General features: G+C 44.1%; 1 protein-coding gene across 4 annotated transcripts in view; it reads right to left on the bottom strand.

Moving 5' to 3' along the window:
* Ephrin (ephrin) overlaps positions 1 to 10613 on the bottom strand; it is a 516038-nt gene that overhangs the window by 246093 nt on the left and 259332 nt on the right. The gene's annotated exons all lie outside the window — the stretch shown is intronic.

The following is a 10613-nucleotide window of genomic DNA, read 5'->3' as shown; positions in this document are numbered from 1 at the left end:
CCAGGTCAAAGTTCTCGAAACACATTGCTTCTGAAGTGTTCTTGAAATTACATTGGAAGTAATGACATCGAAAGTGGGGGGAATAAGTAACGAATTACAAACTCGACTTATCTGGATGACGAATGGCTGGACTGGAATTTGCACTCACCTGTAAAGAAGAGAAAATAAAAATTACTATTTAAAGTCAATTGACAACTGCGCGTACAAAATGCTTCATCGATCAACAACTGTTCATTTTGTATTCACGGGTTTCGTCCGATTCTCAATGCCTCTGACTCCATCATCAGGGCAATCATCGCCCATTAGAGAGCATATGATGACCAACAAGAATATATCATACCAATTACAATGGCATTAGCAGCAATAATAATAATATTTACAAGTAACCTACTTATTTGTAAGAGAAGAAAGATGTTTCAGTTTACTGTCATATGAACGATAAGAATAAGTCTTAACGTGAATTTCGAACACAGTAATTTTCTTCAGTTCTTAATCTGATCTAAAAACCAAATTCGAAACAAATGAACACCTTGAGTAATCTATTAAACCTTGATTCATTTCCGTTACCGGGACGATGTACAAACGCGTCGCCGTGCGGTCGATTCCTTTGCGAGAAGCAACACGGCCCCTCCCAAAGACATATCCGAGAGCATCCTCTGTCTGCCACGTGCGCAAATCTGATTTCGTTCTGTCAGTTGGCACTTGTCATAAGCATCAGACACTAAGCTTAAGAGAACAGTTTAATCATATTAAAAACACGGGTCGTGTGTCCTTTCGCTTCCATTGGGCTCAGAGCAAATCTCATTTTCTGCACGTCGGCTGGGCAAATTAAACAGACTTAGTAGCCAGCAACAGCAAACTAGGCTTTACACTACACATTCACTCGTCCTGCTGTACCTACGGCGCATCACAGTCCACGACGTGAGGTTCTGACAGTGTATTAACACGTCACCTGATAATGCCACATTATTCCTACAGAAGCTTCTGAACATGGACAACATCAAATGGGTCCCCGGGTCACCTCGGCAATGAACCTCCTCAAATTTCGGGCAGAGTAATGGGTTCGTTAAGCACTCGCGAACAGCCGACACGGGGTGGTCTTCCATCCTGGTGGCAGGGCGGAGAGTAACAACTCATCACCACAAAAACAGGACGTCGCGAAATAAACAAAGGGATTTTGTAAGCACGGAATCTCTTAAGAATATTAAGATACCTGCCGTGCAGTCTAGCAGAAATTTTCGACGTTTCAGAGGTATTTGCTGTCCCCATCATCAGGGGCGATCATAGATGATTCTTAGAATAAACAGCATCGGCCAGTTTGTCTTTATGGCGAAATGTTGTGCTTTCTTTTCGGTACGGAATTAATCTCTTAATATTATTTAGACGAGATTCGTCTTCAAGCAGAGCAGTGAGCCACATGATAAAATCATTCTAAGTTCAAGGGATCAGAGTCAATTCTAGGCCATATTTAAGGTTCTCACGGCGACGAGTATAAAGTTGGCCATCTTCTCGAGTGCTCCGCGGTACAGTCTGGCAGAAGTTTACCGACGTTTCACAAGACGACGGAACCAGCAAACTCCTCTGAAACGTCGGTAAATTTCCAACGCGCACCTTCCCTGATGATGGCAGTCTTACAGTTGGGAGCCTGCCTCCATTCGGCTACAAAATCCTGCGCTATCAGAGCATTTCCCACTACTTCAGCAAATCATTCGCGATCCAGAGATCTAGCCCTGAAACGCTGTCAGCTGACACTGCGTACCGTCTAGAAGTTGGTACGAAACAGACAATGCTCCTACAATTTCGGTTTCGTCATGGTGTCCAACGCATCGCGCCGACTACAAGTGATTCGAAAACCTGATTACAGAAGAAGTACCACGGCAATGAATGCCAGTGGGAGCATCACGTGCTTTGAGAAAGACACATTCTCTTAATTTAAGGACACCAGAGCTGAAGCCGACCCGTGCTTCATACACTGAAATCTACGGGCGACTGTCTTATATCTGTCCGTTGCTGTCTTCCTCCTCCCATGTGACTTGTACGTCTTCTGTCTAATATCCTACCATTTCTCACCGCAAGTTCCTACCAGACATGGCCACTCGCGTCTCGTGGGAAATCCAGACACAGGATCGTTCTAGGTATGGCTTACAAGAAGCAACTCTGATGGAGGCGTACCGTAAGCCACGTTCTGTCCAGTGTGAGACTAATGACTTGCATATGAGGCTGGCTTTATGAACACGAAGCAGATAAAAGTCTGTGTGTTTCGGGCACTCAGAGTGGAACGTTATGACCACGTAGAATCGTGGTGATTACGAACATTTTGAATATAAACTGAAGCCCTGAAGATGGAGAGGGTATCGTTCTCCGAAACGGTGGTATACCTATAACAACCCAGGAACAACACGTCATCCTCAACACAGTAAGAACCTCAAATATCACACGAAGAGTGGAGCCAACTTTTAAGCGACTTCCCAAAGCAGGTTACTTGAGAAAAGGGTCATTACCGTACTTCTCTTTTGCCAAGTTTAAAGGCTAACGAGGTTTGAAAACACATCTCGACATTTTGAAAGGAAACCTGACTACGAAAATTTCGCGCCATCAATGTCGCCGTTTCGAGATGGGACGTGCCAATTGGAAGAGCGCCATCCCTTCTTCGCCCCCCTTGGTGCAGTCTGCAGTTCGGATGCAGCGTGAAATATATGTGCTTGAAACACCAAGAAATAAAAATGTGTCCAGTACCAGCACGAGACCAGATACAGGGCATTACTAGAGCTAAAGCGCGGGAGACTTACGGCTGACGGAGATACATCCGAGCTAATGAAGGCATTAGCCACGGTCTGCAGTCTACCACAGACAATATCTTTGCTCTACATTACGGGCTGGCAACTTCGCAGACGTTTAACTACGAAAAGGAAGTTCATTCGGGCGGGGGACTACGTTAGTGCGGCATAATGTAGCCGTCGGACAGGGCTACGTCAGTAAACTTCGACCAGACTACACTCGAGGCGCTACAACCCAGAAGACAGTCGTCTTCATGCTCACCGCCGTGAAAACCTCAGATGTTACTGCTGTAGAAGAAGACAAGTTTCCCGCCCGCCCAAGGAGGAATCAGTCGTCGCTTTCAGTGATCACCACGAACGACCTTCGGCACGCACTCCCCTGTTTTGTCATTGCTTCTCCTCAAGACATGCAAAGTGAAAAGAACTTTCTTTGAGCCGGTGGCCTAGCCCTGTTCACGTGACCTGCAGGCCACGCCATGTAAATGGCAGACGGCGAAATGCATTTTGCCCAATTTATATTCCGCTGGGTTTTCATTCTGACCCCAAGCATCTCGAACTGAGGCGGAACAGACAACGTAATGTAAGGCGAGATCTGGTGCGCAGATAAATTTCATCCGCTCATCTTTCTGAACGTTATTATTTCCGGAGATTACTCTTTCTCTTAGGAAGATTTTACGGTACGTTATCGGATGTTACAATGCATAAAATAATCCGATTACTTTATACCAGTTTATTCGAGTGGATCAATTACACCACAGACATTCAGAAAATGCAAGGTACGATTTTAAACGTGCAGCCATTTTCTTCCGATCATTAGTTAATTATAATTTCTCACGTGGTGTGATCGGCCACACCGAAGTACTGCAGACACGCTAAGTGAGCTTCCAGGTAGTCATGGATGTCTTCTGGGTTGCTGCGCCTTAAGTGTAGTCTGCTGGAAGTTCATCGCCCTGATGATGGAGGAAGTAAGGACTCTGAAACGTCGACAAACTCCTGCCAGAGTATACGACGCAACAACCCACACGACTGTCATCTTCATCTCAATACTTGTCGTCGTGAGAACCTGAAACCTCAACTTAAAAATGACCGTCTTACCATAAAGGCGTAGTTTTTGAAAGTGTCCGGCTCTTTGCTTGTCAGCCCACGCGCACGAAAGACGGACAAAAGATACAGCAGATATTACGCAACTCACAGTTAAGAAGATTTATACTTCCTTTTTAGCTAAGACGGACTACGAAGAATGATTGGTAGGAGAGTATGTAGTTTCTTATCTACTGTGCTGTACTGAGCACCTGGCCTCAGCACACGAAGTAACTCCTCACTATTTTCCTGCAAAGATGAACCAAATTTGGTTGAAAAGTATAAACACTGTCGTCTCCCCCGCCCAACTAACATTAATTTTCGTCACAGTACGTTTCAAAGTTGGTTACTTAGCCCACACATGACACCTTCCACCGATTCATTATCATCGGTTATAATGACGGAATTCTAACAATTTTGCTACTGTTTATACACTCCTATTCCGTTGAAGCATAGAAAAGAAAAATACACGATCAATTTTTAGTTTCAATGGCTGTCATAGAGCACAAACTATAAACGACAATTTTAAATGTAAAATAAAACGTTTATGAATCGTCGTAATCTAAAAAGCATGTCAGTGACCCGTTCTGCATCTTCCTTCCTCATTCGGGACTGTTCCACATTTCTGCGACCAGACTATCCTCTTTGGTTACAACTGCAACAGATGTTAGCACAACTTAATATTGCAGTCTGAATTCTTTCTCAAATCATTGCAAGATCGTAAGGTCGCAGAGGGCGCGTACGGGCGTCTGACGCAGACAATTCATTTCTACAGTTTTGAGTTTCCTTCTGCGACATTAAGGACCACCCACCAGAACTGATGTAACTGAAGAATTTGAAACGTGTCCGTCACTCTGCTAGAAACTTTCCTTAACGTCGGAATGTCACACACACACACGCATATTGAACCTTGTGCAGTTTATTACCGTAGCCAGTAAATTGCCCGTCAAGAATGACGGGAAAATCCGAGTCAGTAAGCGGGCACAGTCATAAATATTATCCCACAATACCTTTACAGCATTGCCATGGCAACACATTCGTAAATAGTATCTTATCTCATACGACCCAAGTCCCTTTACAGCAAATGATCGCGAACCAACAAGATCTTGTTTTATGGCCACACACTACCATGATGGAGGAACATAATACATGCAGCGTACAAGTATGCTTCACCGAAACGTCGGCACCACCTAAACGGTGTCATAACCCAGAATTCACACGGCCTTCAAAACCTAAAAGGTCTGTAAATGTTCGCTTTCCATCTCATTATCGTATGAAATACGAAACTAATGGCTTGTGGTGAAACGTAAGATTGTGTGATGCGCTTTTAAAGACCATCATCTCGCTGGAGTCTGCTGTACCTGAAGTAGAAAGAACGATAATTTGATGTGCAGTAGCACGGAGTGGCAGGCAACTATTGATTTAAGAAACACACTAAGTTGCAAACAGTGACAAGGAACACAGAGAGACAGAAACCAAGACATTCTGTTGCATTCAAGATTTGGTCTTCCTCGGTACGACATCGTTATTAAATCCAAAAACAATAATCAAATTTACGAACAACCAACACCCTCGCCGAGACAGGCACAACATAAGAATTCGCTTACACAAGACAATTTGATCGTTAGATTTAAGAACGCTGTATCAAGTACAGACGTTTCAGCAGAATTAAACAAGCCCAGAATCATGGACAACTGAGAGTGATGTTAGTGCACTCCTGCCTCGTCTTCGGAAGGTCCCAAATTCGAGTCTAGAATCGGAAACCGGCTGTTGTGATAGGTTCTTCGCGGTACTCCTAAGGGGAAAAAACCGGTGTATCTTCAATTATGTCCCGGCCGGCTCCTTCATTATTCACCAATGATCCAATTACTAAACTCAAATTAAACCAAGAATGTAGGCTGACGGCGCAGCGGTGGGTGGCGGCTTTTAAGGAGATTCCACGATTTTCTTCTCGTACACATATTTTAGATTTCGCCCTACAATTCCATAAAATGTAAAGTATGGAACGGAACGGGGCAAGCAAAGGAACAGGGGAAGGATTTAAATTAGTTATTGCGCAGATTTTTCGAGAATCTGTAAATCCAGAAGCTACAGACTTTATTCACAACAGAGATTCGAACCCGGCACTGCCAACACTGACAGCCGCTCCTGAACTCGAGAGCAGAAACACTAAATATCCGAAGGCTACTACACTGTTTCTGACTGAGGGGAGTTAGCAGGCGGGGGGCCCAGTGGATCCTGCCCTTACACAGTCGCTATGGAAACCAATGCTGTTGGTAGCTCGTTCCCACTTCGCTCCATCTGTAGCAGCCGGATTATCTGCAGGGAAGGCAACGATTAATTGGATTTTATTGATTGATACAGAACAATAAAGCTTGTTGATTAGCAATAACAATGCAGCAGATGCTTTCCAGCGGGTCTCGCATGAGCGTGGCATTACACGCCCCCCCCCCCCCCCCCCCGTATCACCATAGAGATGAAGGGCCCCGGAGAACCAATTAAATTACTACTTGCGAAATCACTCAAAAGTGAGAACGTTCCAAATACCCATAAAAGCAGATGCTTATAAATTAACTGAAACATATATGAGACCAGGTAACCACTGCGATGATGATGATGATATTCAGGTATGAAAATAAACAGCAAGTTTATCCGTAACGTTGGCATCTAGGCGTCACATGCCAGAAGAACGCCGTTAAGCAGGACACATTTAAATACGCATTCTCACTCATCCTCCTACGCAATACGAGGTACAGGAGCTTCATTTGAATGTAATCTGGCAGCAGAGGCCTCCACAATGACCACCTCCGAAACAGCTGACAGTCTACGCGGCGTAAAATCCCAGGAGACAACCATCTTTAAATGCAAGTACGTATGAATGCGATTAAAAAATACGCCACTGCATTCCTTCTTGGAGGCAGCGGACCTCAAACCCCACCAAGGGCAAAGAAATCTGCGTACAGCTGGAAAATACCATCGGGATAAACCGTACTCTATATACGTACAATGACGTGGATTTCTGACTTCTCCATTTTTTACTTGTAAGTTTCATTAACATTGCGGCAGGCCGAACATCAGCTCCGTGTGGGGGGAAACGTCCTGTAAGTTGACTCACTTGGAGTTGAAAAGATAATATTAAAGTGAAATATGCTTAAATGTCTTATTAGATTTGTAGGATTTGAGGTTTTCACGGCGGTGGGTCTGGAGATCGCTGTCTTCTGCTTATCAGATTGTCGTATGGGCTCATTTGCACACTCAAATTTCGTCAGAGGGTAAGATACCTGACCCAATCCACTAGTCACAAAATTGTGAATAATGCATTAATATTCCCAAAAGCAACTCGAAATAACATTGTTAAATCTGACAGGCTAAAACGTGTGCCTCCACTCATCACCGGGGCCTAGATCTGGGCTGAAAGAAAAATCATTTGTTTTCTTATCACAAATAAAGCCCCAGGAAGGGGAGGGGAGGGGAGGTCGTTGTTGTGAAGTAGCAAGTCAATATTTTCATTTCACTCCAGGCGACTGCCATTTTCTTTTCAGAAAAAAAGGATATTTATTTAAGCTGAAGTATTTTCTTTGAACAGAGAAGCTTGTTGCAATTACTGTGCCCCGGGCAAGGATAAGGAGCTTCAAATGGCCAAAGAAGTCGTCCATTTCGATTTCCTTCTTCTTAAAGTCAAAGCGAACAGAATTACCAAAATGTCAAGTATGACCTCTCTGTGTGGTGCGAAAATCAGTACATACTCGTAGATGGGCATTACGCGACCACAGGTGCTTTACAGAAATTTATACGTTTTCGTATGCGTTTACATATATTTTTTAATTGGGTCCTTCCATTTGCACGAAACTCGTCAAACTTTCCATCGTGAAGGCATAATTTGATAGTTATGAGGAAGGAAGAAGTATGATCGACGAAGCAAGCCTTTCCTCAGAAGATGACAGCTGTTCAGTTAAGAAAATCACATGCCATTTAAGAAATCCGATGTTTCATTACAGTGCTCACAAAAGCCCGTCACTGAATCCTACCATGCGCGCTGCAGTCCCCGCCCATCTTATCCTCCTTGAAGTGATTCTTCAATATTTAGTGGAGAGCACGTCTGCATGACGAAATTCCTCACTGTGGACACATTTTCCGCCGTGTTCATACGAAAGTTGACACGGCGGCCTCAGAACCCAGAACATCATCTTGACTGTCCTGAAAACCTCATATGTGCACCTCACTAGGCGAAACACAAGTCTTCATATTACGAAACGTCACAGTGTAATTTCCATAGCAACGCAGATCTCGGATTCTCTCCTCCGTTGCAGTCGACACACATTTCAGCGTCATCGATGTGTCGCACTATAAAAGCTGAGCTCGAAGAAGCGAAATCACGTCCTCCGCATTGTTCAAGCGAGGAGAGAACACAGAGATCGCCGACGACGCTGCCAGCACACTGGAGGACTCACTCGGCACTTCTCTGGGAAGTGCTAGGACTGACTGCACTTCACGGAATACAAAATAACACACACGCACAAGATTGAACGTGGGCGCGGGAACACGTTTGTTACAATTCGTTGACTAAGTCTTCGTAAAAAAAAGCCAGTTTTGGCACAATAAAGGGAAACAATGAGTGACAATACATTCGATATTAGCCTTCCACGTCCTTACCCTTCGCGCGTTATCCGACTGTCCTTTGTTATGCCCTATTCAACCACCAATAACGAAGAAAATCCGGTCATGCTGTCCCACATAATGGACACCAAACACTGGCTGGCTTCTCCGGCCCTTTGTCCCTGAATCCTAAAGTGCTTTAGTCTTCATGGAAGCAATATGGCGGCGGTCAGTGTACATACTACACAGACAGCAATGCTTTTGAAACGGGAAAGATTTACAACGGAGAAGTTAATTAACTGCATTAACGATAAATCCAACCGCAAGCCTCCCCTATTAACCACTGTGCAACTATATGTATTAAGAGCTCAATTAATGCATATAATTATAATTGGCAAGTCAGCCCCGAAGATGGAGGCAGTATCTAACTACAAGTCAAGACGGTGTTACAGAAAACTTACATCGACATCGGCCTATAACTGGCAGTTTCATAAGCGTTTAAAAACGGAATTTTATATGCGTCGATAAATTATAATCAGAAGCAAGACGTCCCTTCGACATCTGTTACCGCACACGTACGTGAAACGAACTACCACGATAGCAGCCCAATGAAGAGCCCTTCTGAAAACCAAGAGTGAAAGGCGCGCTCTGTCCATCTAAAAAAAGGTACGACGTCAACTGGCGTGAAGAGCGACGTTCAACGTCACACCAGACGACCGTCGTCTCTTCCACGCCTATTAGAGGCAACTTTCACGGGAAATTTGCTTTAAAAAGCAATAAGATAGCTGCCTGCGAGTAAAGCCGTAGGCAACCTGGCATCCGAGAAAACTTCCTGAATGCCAAGTTGACGCCGGATAACAATAGAAAAGTACTTCAACAACACGTCATGGACTTCACGTCGCTGTGAATGGAGTCAAACAGTTCCTAGCAACTTCTTTACAAAACGCAGAAAAGAGAAATCTAAGGGTCCCCTGGGCTGTTATGCCGAGTGCAAGAAGATGTGTACATTCCTACGAAAATCTGGTACTCACGTCCGCACGGAAGAAGTTGACATAGTTCTGTGGGCTGTTCCAGTCTGCAGACAGCAGACCGGAAGGCAATCGATACTGAACCGCACGGTAGCAAGCGCTTCTCAATTAATTCCACAATACGACTTTGATTTCGTACATAAATATGTCCATTCTCACATACTTCCGAAGAACATCTAGACTATATTCATCACTGACATTTAATACAGCTTTCGAATGTTTCTTTGCGATATTCACGTCCTCACAAATAACGTTACCGGAAACCAGTGTGCCTCATTCAATTCCATTGCTCCCTAAATCCGTAATTTCTCGTACATCCTAAATTATTTTATTTATTTAGTGTTCTGTCTGACGACAGGTCCATATGAACAGGATCCTTCCATCCTTTTCTCGGACTGGGACCTGTTCATATACGTTCTTGGCAGATGATCCAGAAGTGGTTTGCCATTGCCTTCTTCTGTGTGTGAATGGGATGCCACGGAGAAACCGGGGAAGCCCCCGGAGGAAAACTCCGTGTTGCCTAGACCACGGCCTTGCCCAACACAAGTTATAAATTCGGGCACCGCCGGGAATCGAACCCGAGACCCAGTATTACAAGGCCAGCGTTCTAACCGCTAGACCAAAAATTCTGTTACTGAAATCACAAATTATTTGATATGAGAAATACGAAACGTCGATTTTGAAGTTTTCTGTGGCATAAAACCGTACCAACGCTGAAATTATTTCACATGCATTTGTCACTAAACATTCATACCTGCACAACCAAAATATATCAGTGTCATATGCAGTACGGAACTCTACGACTAATTACTTTTATTTCCTGATTACGTTCGCAGACATGAACAGGAAACAGTTAATTACTTTAAGTCACATTAGCAACGCCCAAAATTATTCCTGCCAGATTAGCAATAAATTACACGAGCAAGCCAGCAAGAAAGTCTCTAGCCGAGAATGCGACGAACAAGGGAACAGAGAAAATGGGACGACTAAGTGAGCCAGAATAAAATATGATCATTCCACTTTCCTCTGTATTTTTTCTACGGCGTGATTATAATACACACATGGAAGCACGCACAAAGGACACTTGCAAACTTCTGAGCTGAGCATAAGGCGTGCGCCATTAAAACTGTGA

Source organism: Zootermopsis nevadensis, unplaced genomic scaffold (assembly GCF_977971745.1).
Source record: "Zootermopsis nevadensis isolate Lab colony 2312 unplaced genomic scaffold, Znev_1.0 Znev_ptg000025l, whole genome shotgun sequence".
Taxonomy (NCBI): domain Eukaryota; kingdom Metazoa; phylum Arthropoda; class Insecta; order Blattodea; family Termopsidae; genus Zootermopsis; species Zootermopsis nevadensis.
The sequence above is the reverse complement of the archived record's forward strand: the minus strand, read 5'-3'. Positions and strand labels throughout refer to the sequence as shown.